Genomic DNA, 13058 nt, shown 5'->3' with positions numbered 1-13058 from the left:
CCAGGAGGGGAATAAAGAAAAGCCTTGAATTAGCTTCAGAGATCCGAGTTCATTAAATGCTGTGCAAATGCAAGCTTTGAATCACAGAAGATATATCGTCCGTCAGAAGGAGCATTTTGTGACGCGTCAGTTAGTATCACTTCTCTTTCATGGCTCCCTAATATGGTCCTAATGACTATACAGGTTACAGAGGCTGCAGGAGGTGCTGGAGTCGAACGGAATAAATTTCCCCTCACACAAATCCCTGCAGTGCATATTAAGAGAATCTTTGTGAGAGATGTGGAAGTCTGGAAATTACTTTTGAAACTCAAGTTTCAAATGACCTAAGCTTAAAAAATAAAAGAGAATAGCCATTGAATTGATTTTCCATGCAGTTGTTATTGTTACTGGGTGGTGTGATTATTTCGGTGCTAAACTTTCATTAGTCTGACTTCGCAGCAAACTCACCAGTGTCTGCTGTTGTTTGGATTTTAACTTTGCCGAACTGATAATATTAATTAGCTGAGAAAATAGAATTTGCTGTGAAACAGATTAGCGATGCTTACTTGATTCCCAATTAGCTGCTTAAATAAAGCTGTATGCCCTCGTCTGCTCGGAGCCCGCTCTGTTTCAAAGCTAATACCCAGTATGCAAATTCTGTTGAATGCGGCAGCGCAGTGGTAAATCAACAAGAGACAGAAAACAAATCAGTCTGGGTTTAGTTGCTTTGATCAACAGGGAAACAAAGCATGGGGGTTGATTTCAAAGAGGAAAGTTTGACTAATCGTTGCTGCGGCATGGGGGGAAATCAGGGACATGTTGTTTATAGAGGAAATATCTGACTATGCTCCTGTATTAAGGTGTGATGGGTTTTGCTAAATTAATTTTATTAAAAGAATCTTTGTTTAAATTTAAATGATTTTTTTCAGGGATCAACTGCAGTTTTCTAATTTAAATAATGTGGATGCACTGCAGGACCAGTTTTGTTTCTTCTATGAACAGTAGAACGAGATGAAGCAGATTGTAATGAATCATTTAAGAAGAGGCAGGGTGGAAAATGACATCTTCACTTCTGCTCTTAACCATCTGGTGGCACTCTTCCAGCTTTTAAAGACCCAGGAGTGCGCTTCATGTGCAGCCCCAGAGTGGGACCAGAAGCTGCTGCGCCCACCGAACAAAGGCTTTTGTGATGGAGATCACATTCAGTTGATCCGTACAGTAACAGCAGCACAATCAGATAAAGAGTCTATATGTGCAGGCGCTGCTCGTGTTTCTCCGTTATCTGTTGAATCCTGCTGAGTTTGCATTGTGAAGTTCACACATGCATGTTGTGACAGACAGATCATGATTCATGAGATGCATCATCTGATGATAAGATCAGTGTGTTAAGACCTAGTCAGTGAACCACACGTCTGCATTATAACTCATTAACCGCTGAGGTTGGTTCATCATTGTCAGATTGACGAAGATATAACAATCACTTTCGTTTAAATAATATAATAATCTCAATTGGTTATAATTTGTTTTCATCATGAGCTGAAATCTAAATCCCTGGAGTTTCATCTTTATGACACGGTTGTGGTCACACAATCTGTGTAGTCATTTATTCCGTCACTATCAGTCAAAGTGAATTTCTGTAGGATGTGAGTTTCAACAGTGAACACATTTCACTGCCCCACAGAGGAGCGGAACGCAGCCCTTATGGCAGCCGTCCTTTGTGTGACACAACGATTAACCAGCAGCAAGTCGCAGCGTGAGCTAATGTCCCCGGAAGAATCAAAATGACCCTTGTTGTGAAAGGACTTCAGTCGAGCCCCTCTTCTCTCTGAGTGGCAGCGGCCCCCTTGCTCCACGCCCCCTGTTTTTGAGTGTCAGCAGCCCCTCCTCTCCGCCCCTCCTCTGCCCTAATGAGCCTTCTCCTGGGGCAGGGCTTTACCCCCGCCAGGGCTAAAGAGGCCATCATGTTGCTCATCTAAAGACGACACATAGCCATGACTTCCCCCTAATTGTGTGCCTGTGTTGGCTCATTTGTTTTCGTCGTTAAAAATTCCCCCGCATATTTCCCGCCCCCTCCACACTGATAGACCGGCTGTAAGCAATTTGGGGGAGCAGATCGTTCCTGCTGGCTTGGGAGGGCTTTGAGGCCCCTCTCTCTGATGTGTGGAAACACCCACAGACACACAAGGACTTGCAAAAGTACAATAACAATATTAAACACGTAAACGCACCTCTTTATTCATGCATCCACAGAAACACGCACAGCAGTGTAACCCCCTTGGGACTGTTTGCGTCTGTGGCAAATTTCAAAGTAGTAAACATCAAACCCAGACTGGCTGCGACCTGTAGGAGAGGAGACCTTTAGCTGGCACATTAAATATTGATGCGCTAAAGTTATGCAGATTGTTTATTGACCGGCTACACACATGAAATGGGGGAGGAGAAAAAAAAAAAATCCTGCCTGGCTGGACAACTCCAGTCCTGGTGTGATTAGTCGGATTTCTGAATGCGATTTAAATGTACTTCCTCTTCTTGACAGTCAGGTTCTAATTCCAGGAACAAACAAGCAATTGAGAAAATAATGAAAAAATATCGTGCTTTGCTTAAGTGCTCCTCTGGAGTACTGCTCGAGTTCGCACAGAATGGATCCATGACTGCAGACACAATTAGTCTGTAATACCTCAATCACACACAATTACAGCTGATTCAGTGTAAACAAGAGCCTCCCCTCTGTCACTTGACTTGGCTGTGACATTTGCCAGGTGGTGTTTTGCCTTCACCATGCTCAGGGAACTATTAGTCTAATGCCCCACAAGCATCCTGTTTCTCACTGGAGGCAATTAAGACACAAATCTGGTGACCCTTTGAACACAAAGGATAGTTAGCAGGCTTTTTATTTATTTAAAAAGGGCATGATACCAGAATATCAGCTGTGCTCTTTCTTAAATGTCTGTGGAAAATTTACATTGAAATCTTCTTGCCCAATATATCAGTTGGTGAAATGCTTTACCTCTTAAAACCAATATTGGTCATGTTCTTTATTTAACCCTGGAAATATACAAATCATTTTTAGTGACGCAAAAGACAGAAGAAACCAGCAATTAATCACATGAAGCTAGAGCCAGAGAATATTGAGATTTAAAAAATCATGGATTATCAAAAGTGAAATGCAATTTAATTACTAATCAAATCAAAGATGAATCAAGTGTTCAAAGATTGGATAGTCATCATTTGTCTCAATAGAATCCCCACAATCTGGCTCATTTCTTACCACAGTAGTAACACTCCACTGTACATGAGACAAATACTGTGTTGAGCTCACATACGCTGTTTCCTGTTGATGCTGAATTGAAAATGTATGTGTCAGTAAGTCAGAATCTACTGAATCTTTGCTGCATCATCAACTTTATCCATTCAGAGAGATGCTATCTTTCTTTTGTCAGATTATCGTGGCTTTATCTCCTGATTATCAAGCAGTTATAATTGCCTATTCGTCAATATTAGATTACTCAACATCTGCCAAGCTGTAGGTAAATAAGACAGTGTTGAGACATACAAAATGTATTTTATAATGCTATGTTATAAAAACAACAATTATAGATCTTTATTTCTATAGCATTAATCTAAAACAAGGTTATTGAGTGCTTGTAGTAATTCTTAATAGACCCAACAACTCCAATTAAGAGCAAACACTTGAAGACGCGGTAAAGTAAAAACTACATAAGAGGCAGAACCTGAGCTGTGTGACCTCAAACACACTGACCTGAGGAAGCAGCTGATAAGTGTAAATAGTTGTCTCTATTTCTTTAACTGGGAAAAATGTGTATTAAAAAAATCTCTTTACGAAGGGATGTACAGAAAAAAAAAACTGTTCACTTAAATTGAACTTTGAGCACATGTGCATGAAGCCAAGAGGAGTCTGACTGATAGTGTCAGCTTCCCGTTAAAGACGTCCCATCGTCAGACAGTGCCGAGATCTAAATTGAGCTCAGAGAGTTTAATCAAGACACTGACGCTCTTTTGTTTTTGAGTCACACTACCTGCTGCAGAGAGCAGGGATGTGGAGGAGGGACGAGGGTTGCAATTTGTAAAAGGACAAGCAGCAACATGAGACGGTGACTCAGTGTGAACCGAGGAAGGAGGATGTGCGTATTTTGCCTAAAAATAATCTTCAAGTCATTGTCTCTTTTTTAAGTGAATGTCACATTCCACGAGGTCATTAGCAGTCATCGTGAAATCTCAACCTGCCAAAAGATGATCCAATCCAATTTGCAGTTCAGGTTTACACTGTGCAGGATCATTGTGAGAGACCCTGATAAAGACAATCTCACAAAAGTCACTAAAAACATCCAGGTGAGTCACCTGAACCAGATATTGGCAACTGAGACTGTCTCCGGTGCCTGGCGCTGCCTTGATCCTGGTGCCAGCCAAGTACTTCCAAGTGTTATGGCATGTCCTGACCTTCTGTTCCTCCAGCCTGCCCAGCATGGGTGCATTGCTGGGAAAGTGGCCCAAGCCAAGCACCACCATGTGGCTAATCCCTTGATGAAAGCGCGGTGCCAAAAGATACGATACCTACAAAGCTGGCACAGTGGAGGACCACGTCAGCGAGAACTACAATGTTCCTGATTCATCCCAGAGAGCTGCAACAATAGATAAACGCAGAGCTAAAGAGGGAGACAGTGATGCAGTGTTTTCGCCTTAGGTGAGACACCCGTTACTGTCTTGACATGACAGGGAAGACAGAGATCACAGGAGATGCTCAGGAGAATGGGCTTGTGCTTTGTATGTGCGTGGCGGAGCTCCTATTGCTGATACAGTTGTTCATAACCCCTTTTTGAAGCTTCTGTTATTCCACCCTAACACAGACACACACAGATGCATGATCACACAGTTACACACACACACACACACACTCGCTCGCTCCTCCAGCAAGTACACCTACACACACCACATAGCACGGTAGATGATCATACGTTTGGGCAAAGGTCCTTTTCACATCTTGCATTGTATATAAATCAATAGCACAGAACGCTCCTCTTTTTCCCTCCGATTCCTTTCATTGAAAGTGTTCCTACAGATGTCAGCCACTGTAAATACCAGAAAAACGAAATCCTCACCCTCAACACATTGAGGGAGGGTGAATCTATGCTGGCATCCATGCTCCAGTGAGCAGACATTCGAAGGCGTCAGTGTCGGTTTACCTCCATGTTTTGTTAAGACAACCCAGCTGACAAAAACACACTGATATCCACAGAGAAAATTTAATTAGAACTTGTTTTCAAGTGTCAACGCATGAATGGATGTTGTGATGGGCAAGTGTGTCCGTCTGACGACTAGCAGGGATCTGCTGTGAAAGAAAACAGTAGGGGAGGGGGGGGAGAGAGAGAGCGAGCGAGATAGAGAGAGAGGGAGGGAGAGCAGGCTTTATGTACGAGTGCATGTAGGTGGAGGGGATTATGCTGACAGCCTGATTGGCATGCAGGTGGAGTGCTGCCGTCTGAGTGCAGAAACCCTCTGACAAGCAGGTGCCACTCAATCACGCGAGCACCATTCAAGCCCTTTTCCTCAAAGCACAGATGGCGAGGGACTGAATAACGATTCCGCCGCCGTTACCCTTCTAAAACCCACACAAACACCATGAAGTCAAATTTCCTCCAATAAAGAAGTCAGCTCACGTCCAGTAAAACAGCACACTGCTCCGGCTGCTAATGATGCTAAATAGAAAAATAGATGAGTCCATGGGAAATGATGCGGGTGCAAAACTGTCTTATCAGCATTTTTTACGCTAGCGTGACAGCCTACACTGCATTACACCAGCAGCTGATCGCCTAACGTTGCGTCTGCATTGTGCCTGCGGGGAGGTTTCCAAGAGGTGGCTTCCATTCCCACCCGGCACTGGCACACAATATGGTGACACAGATCGTGTCAAAGTCAGGCTCTGCTATCGAGCACCACGTAATTGTGTGGCCTCGTGGCATGAGGTTCAAACTTGCCTACAGCTATATTCACCCCACAGCGCTGTCAAAAGTAGAATAAGTGCAAAGAGGCAGAGAGAAGGAGTGAACGCATCAAGTTTGCTGCCTCGAGGGAATGATATAACCTTTTTTAACAGGTCTGCTATAGAAAAGGTATTACAGGGATTTTTGAAACCACACGGGAGCCTTGTAATCCAGGATACGGCAGGAAATAAGGTGAAGAGAATCACCCCTGCTTTGACAATAAATGACGTATGTTTCGGGGGGGTGCAGAGGTCTGTAATGCATTTCAGTAATGGCTTCGCACGCAGACTATTTCACAGTGACTTATGTTCGAGATTCTCACTTTTCTATTTGAAAATGTCGCACATTTGAATGTGAGTCGATTCCAGTGACAATTGCATGAAAGGGTTCTTTCAGCAAACTGTGACCGCCGCAGAGATTACTAACTGACACCTCTGCAGCCGATCCAGTCTCACACCGTCTGATGGCTTTAATTCAGTTTATCACCATCGCTCCTTTCTCCACCTTTCTCATCTGTGCCCAGACTGCGAGGCGACACCTGACCTCAGAGGGGCCGCGCAGGTTAACACAAAGCCGAACAACTTAGAAGACTGACAGTACAATTTCTGCCAATAAACACATCACAATCCCGTCGCTTTCTGCAACATGCCGTGTCACAGTATTACCTAAGGAACAAGTGATATAAAAGAGGTTATGGGAGGATTAGTCAAAGTCATCACACTGGAAAACACTGCTCAGTACTGTCCCCCATAACAAGGACACAGCAATAAAATGTTCTTGTATTTAAATACATACTCAAAGCTAGGGATGAAACAAGTAACGATAAAATTCAATCATACCATTTAACCTTTCATTTACTGTGATTAGTTGGTTGATATTGTCAGAATGAACCAAAGTTATAAAACCTAAAAACCGTGATGATTTTGGTCAATTTCATCATGTTGCCAAATTTTCAAAACTCTTTACAGTACAAGTCACATTCACCCAGCACATTTTCTATCATACACCATTCATATACTGTTGGTGCAGCAGTGTCTTGCCCAAGGACGCTTCGGAGTGCAGACTGGAGGTGTCAGGGATCGAGCCACCGACCTTTTGGTTAGTGGACGACCCACTTTACTTCCTGAGGAACAGCCGTCCCCGGGTGCATCCAACACTGTGTATAGCTGTAGATAATTGGACAAGGTTGTGATTTCTTAGCTTTATATTAAAGTTAATTGACAATCAGGCTGAGTGATATAGAAACCTGTGCAGTCATCTCTAAACTATCCTCACAAGTGATAAATGTTACTGCATTTACTTCCTCCATGTCAACATTGGGGTATCTGCTGATAAGTAGGAAAAAAATCTCTTGTTTTCCAGCCCTGTTTTAGTGTAATTTTTTTCCACACATGTTTGCGATTACTACAACGTTTCAAAGAAATCTTTCTTGATGGGAAAAGAGTCCGTGTTTTGTCATAGAGTAACTGCTTTAGTTTATAGACCAGCAAGTGTTCTGGATCCTGAGGGGCTCGCAGTAACATGCTGACACCATTTTATCCATATAGCGCTCAGGGCACGGAAAATAGCAAACATACTTGCATTCCGTCTTTCTCTCTCTCTCTCTCTCTCTCTCTCTATGTATGTGTGTTACGGTTACAAACACTGAGTGCTTGCCCCTTGTTTAGAAAAAAAAAGGTAAACTGTGGTACGTGTCCTCCAGTCCTCCCAGTAACATGTTTTACCTGCTCCTGGTATCTGTCCATCCTGGGCCGAACGGAGTCAGTGAGCAGATCAGAGCAGGACGCTTCAGATTGAGTGCTGGCTGTGTTTACAGTCGGATGTCTATGATGAGCGACCTGTAAAGAAGAGATGACTGTCAGAGGCACATATCACCGTAAAGTGGTAAACTACAGAGTGAGGTGTTTTTATGCCTCCATGTCTGCGACAGACGTGGGAGGAGCCATTACTTACGAGTGGTCCTTCCATCCGTCCAATTCTAGTGAAATTACATCTCAGGAACACCTTGGACTCAAGGATTGACTGATTGGATTTTGGGGATCAAAGGTCATGTCTCATATGATTGGCCGTGAGACAAGAATTCAAACAATAACTACGATAAAATACACATGATACCAATGAAATGCCTTTCAAGTTTTCATTATATATGAGTCTGGAGAGACATGAATGTAGAGTGCAACTTGAGTGGTTGACAGAGGACAACCACAAGATGGTGGTTCAATTTCCTCATGCGTCATCATGACTCTTTTATCAAAAGCGTAAAATATGCGTGCGAAAGTCCAAAGCTCACCACAATGCTACACATCATTCATTTTATTCTCCTTTGTTTTGTTTAGCCCTTTGTAACCTTTTTAGATCAGTGCTAAATTACGATTGTTGTTTTGTTATTATTCATTATATGTCTGTGACCATAAAAAAAGGTGGAAATCCAATAAATAGTCTGTTTGTCAGATTTTAATTGACAAATTATAATACAAATTACAGTGAATATTAATCTTGGTTAAAAAAATGTAATAATAAAAACCAAATCATAAGAAAGATGGACACATGGACATGACAGCTGCCATGCAATTATCAGGAAATTTCAGCACCACCACCTTATCAAAATTCAAAGACACCACGTTTGCAGGTTACATTTATGATAGAGAATGGTCGATAAAACAATGTCCAACATAACCATCTGTTAAAACCCCTCCAGTTAACTCTATATGTGCAGCCTCTGGATTTCACTGTAAAGATGCACATCTGGATCCCCTTGGGTTCCTATATACTGTCAAACATATAACCCCCCACCTGCAGACTGTACATTAAGATGGGTGACATGACAGCTCACCAAAAGTGAAGCCAAAACGTCTTGATCGCCCCCTGATGGCTGGCTGTAATAAAGTTAATGAATCCTGCCTTTGCCATGTTATTGGATAGGACATGGGCCAAATTAAAAAGTCACAAGTCAGACTCCGAATGCTCAAAGAGGGCAGCGTTCGAATCCAGAATATTTTGGCTTCATTTCAAGACAGTGGGAGCCGGAGGAAACGGGTCGTCCATCTTTATATACAGTCTATGCACCCACCAGTGCAAAACGGAAAACTGCTGCGATACACGGAGGGGAGCAAAGCGATTACATGTCGTAACACACCATGGTGAAGACTGCGGGTGTCCTGCCACTGTGTAAATCACTACCTGCGCTCCCTAGGGATTTGTCAGTAGGTGACAGCTCCAGACAGTGTTTCACCTACTCCACCAACCTCCTGTTCACACTGGTCAAAAATTATAGACACACCAAGAAATATTACCACAGAGGAGGACAGTTACTGTAATCTCATCTGTGCTGGAAGTTAAAACATGTGCGCTAACCAAAACTGAATCTTTTTTTGCAGGGGTTAATGACTCACTCATTAGAGGTAGAAAAATCGAATAAACTAATTTAAAAAATCTTTCATAGGATAAAATTCTTGAGGAAAAAAATTGATTTCAGGATTGACCTTTAATTAATGATGTGATAATCGTTGGAACTGGCCTTTTACAACAGGCACGGACAGCATTAGTAAGGTCAAAGGTTTCAATTAAATCATGCAAAGAAGCAAAGAGTCTGTATAAACCTAAGACAAACTCATTCATGCAGGTATCATTAAATGATATCTGCGTTTAGAAGATAGTTATAAAATAACTTATGGTAGCAGTTATCTGGTTCGTAAAGATTCCAGCAGCCCGACGTCCAGCAAATTGTTTGATAATAGCTCCATTGAGGAACACTACAAACCTAATGAAGCACTTGGAGATGCAGAGATACATTTGAGACCAAAAGGATGCATCATGTTAAACTGTTGAAAAAAAGGTATCGGTTCTTGCACCTCTCAGGCACCAGTCCTGTATTGATTTAGCAAAAGTATCTGCAAAAACCCAGACGATACCCAACACTACTGACAGGAAATAAAGTTTGATCCGAGTGAGACGGATGGTTAAGGAGTTTTTACTCTATCCACTGTCATCAAGTACTTGCTGTTGGAACTGTTAGGTTTCTCTATAATATTGTAAGGTTGGACCTCAAAATGTAAAGCGCCTTGAGATAATGTATGTTGTGATTTAGTGATATACAAATAAAACTTTAATAAATCCTTGGCTAAAGGATACAACAGGAAGAATTAAAATAATGTCCGTCTTATTGTGTCAAGTGAAATCCATCGAAGGCTGTGATGGTTTCTACTGAACAGACTTAGGTTTTCCACTCCAACACAAACGTAATAATCCTTTAGTGCTACAATTGACAGTTCTGGTAACAGAAATGTATGCATCCGTTTATCCTCCATCTGTGGTGACATCTGTTTCATATTGTGTTCTCTGGCTGATTGTAAGCGTTTGGCAGGGACACAATTCAAATGTTATTTTTCTCTGAGCTCACAACGTGAAGCGAGGGAGGCCTATTCAGTATGTACGGTTTGCTTTGCCAGTTTTAATTATATCTATCAGAATGACATAACTAATGTGCGTGTTTCCCTCAAAAGAAAAGGGAGCCGTTCATTTGTCAGTGTCAGGTAAAAGTGCAAATAAAATTCAGTTAAGCTAAAAGCCAGCGTGAACCTTATGTCTCTCCCGTTCCATCTTCCACAAGGTCACGATCCGGACAAGTTCAGTGATCCTGGTCAGGAGTCAAGATTACGGTCAAAGGACAAAGTGCATTTTTTGGATGGATCTACATCTGTGAACCCGCAATAAGGGTCACAGAGGACACACTTCACACTTAATTTGATAGCAACAGTGTGGTTCACTATGACGAGGTTTCACGCAACTACTTAGCCCGGGGTTACTATATGGTGAATTCATACGGCAATACATTTCAATCAGGACATAAAACTGTCCAATTAAGACCACACAACTACAGGAGGAGTGTTCTTTCTCTCTTATACCTTCAAATTATCTTTAAAAAATACTTACTTTTTGATTTTATTCCTTAAAATAAAAACTGGAACACCATCTTTTAGCTACTGTACAGGGTTTCCACCTGCTCAGATATAACAGTTAAAGTATCATTTTCTCTGACGTAGTGGCATCCCTACACATACATTTAGCCTTTAAACACGGTCCAGATTGAAGAGTAATGGAGCCTATGAAATCTAAAGCGGTTGCTAGCCATGCTAAAAGAAGCCGGATTCACCACACACCATTTCACACACACACACACCGGACTGAGAGCGGCAGCAGAATGTCAGAGGTGTGTGCTGTTTGAGAAACCAATGCATTTATACAGGCTTAACTTTCACTCAATACCGAGGGGGATGGTGCACTGTGCCAACCATGAAATTAACTATTTCAGAGACATGTCAGCTCGAAGAAAGCGGCTCCACACACCTATATAGCTACAAGCTCGGCTGAGTAAAAGCCCAATGTAAACACTCTACACGGCTACAGAAAAATCTATACTGTATAACATATGCAGAAAATAACACTAGTCTTTTGATCTATCTTTGAGTCCTGACACACACACACACAGAGAACCAACCAGTAATGGAGGAAGATTTTGGACAAAATCAACCAATTCAAGCCCAACAATCTCCCTCGCCAGCATCTTAAGTTCACTTGTGTGGATGTAACAGGCCTAACGCTCTAGGATCAGACCTTCTAAACCCACACATTGCCAGTGTAGATATTGTTTTTATCCCGGTCTCTGTGTGAACAAATAAATTCAACAATGCATTGATAGATTTCAACCCAACTCGTTGGGTGTATTACCTGGGAAGTTATGTCTAGATTATTAAGTCCACCAAGGAGGTTGTTGTCTGTTAGTTAGCAGCATTGCACAGAATGTATAAAACAGACTACCATGAAATGTGGTGGAAGGACGTGGTATATGTTTTTTATATTCCATGGGGAGATCTTGGATCTTGATTAGAAACATCAGTCTCATTTAGGTGGTTTGTACACTTTACTGTGGCTTGATTGAATTCAAGGGGACTGTTCGCCCTCTTCTATTTCACTTTTGGAGGTGATCGATCTAGAGTCAAAGTCGACCATCATATGATCCCAAAAATAAAATGTTCCAAGATATCTTCGATAAGTCCGATATTGATATTAACCCTAACCCATTTTTTATAGCTTGTACAGTGTATTGAAAACTAATTCATGATTGATAGAAACTATGAAGTCAAAAAATGACATCATATATAGTGTAGTAACTTATGTATAGCTTATTAAGATTAACCAATTATATGTCATCATATGGTCTTCATATTCTCAATTCAGCTAGAGTCCAGGCAGGTGAGAACTCAGCCTCCGATGTTGGGTGTCATTAACACATTTCTACTTTGCTTTTAACTAATCCAGCTTAAAATGCCCCATTACTTTACACGGACTCAGTTAGCATTGTATGACCGCAGTTTGAAGTTCCTCATTTATCCGACTATAATCCTATGAATATAAATCCTGCTGCAGTCTTGTTATTACTTACCGAAGGTGACTAATGAGCTTGAGGTGAGAAGTGAGACTTGTCAGAGTGAAGAATAGGACAGGGGGCGAGCTGAGAGGGTCAAGTCTCATGTGAAAGGAAACACGGAGGGTGATTGAAACGGCCGAGAAAGAACTTGAGCTATGAGGTTGTGATTAAAGTGAAAGGACAGACATTATGGCCCTCCTGTCATTTAACACCTTGATTGCACGTCTGCCATGTCCCTGTCAGACTGACTGCTTCATCAAATGTCTTTGTCTGGTACCAATACTCCATTTGTTCCTTGGCTTTACCCCTGAGACCAAAGAGGACACGGGAAAAGAAGGTCAGTAAAAAATGACCAAAAATATAATGACTCTAACCTTGAGAGTTTTAAGCTACTGAAGCCCAAGTATTTCATTAACATTAATTCGAATATTTAAACTATGCAGGAAGACTGAATTTTCAGACTGAAATATCCAAACCACCATTGAATAAGTTGCAATTTTATATAAATCTCCAGAGGATGAATCCACTTGACTTTGTCCTTGTGAAGGTGCCAGATGAATACTAAAGAACTTAGACACAAGCAAGAGGTTAAGTGAGAGAAATGTTACAAGAAATGTGTTGCAGATATTAATGTCGTCTTGACAATTAATCTT

The 13058-nt window shown here is 41.7% G+C and overlaps 1 long non-coding RNA gene across 1 annotated transcript in view; it reads right to left on the bottom strand.

Moving 5' to 3' along the window:
- The window catches only part of LOC133961646 (uncharacterized), a 48642-nt gene that overhangs the window by 22831 nt on the left and 12753 nt on the right, over positions 1 to 13058 (bottom strand). The window contains exon 2 of the long non-coding RNA XR_009922033.1: positions 7703 to 7816. This is a non-coding gene — a long non-coding RNA (uncharacterized LOC133961646). The remainder of the gene's footprint in view (positions 1 to 7702; positions 7817 to 13058) is intronic.

Source organism: Platichthys flesus, chromosome 10, assembly GCF_949316205.1.
Source record: "Platichthys flesus chromosome 10, fPlaFle2.1, whole genome shotgun sequence".
NCBI lineage: Eukaryota > Metazoa > Chordata > Actinopteri > Pleuronectiformes > Pleuronectidae > Platichthys > Platichthys flesus.
Note: the sequence above shows the minus strand (reverse complement) of the source record. Positions and strands in the feature narration are given on the sequence as shown.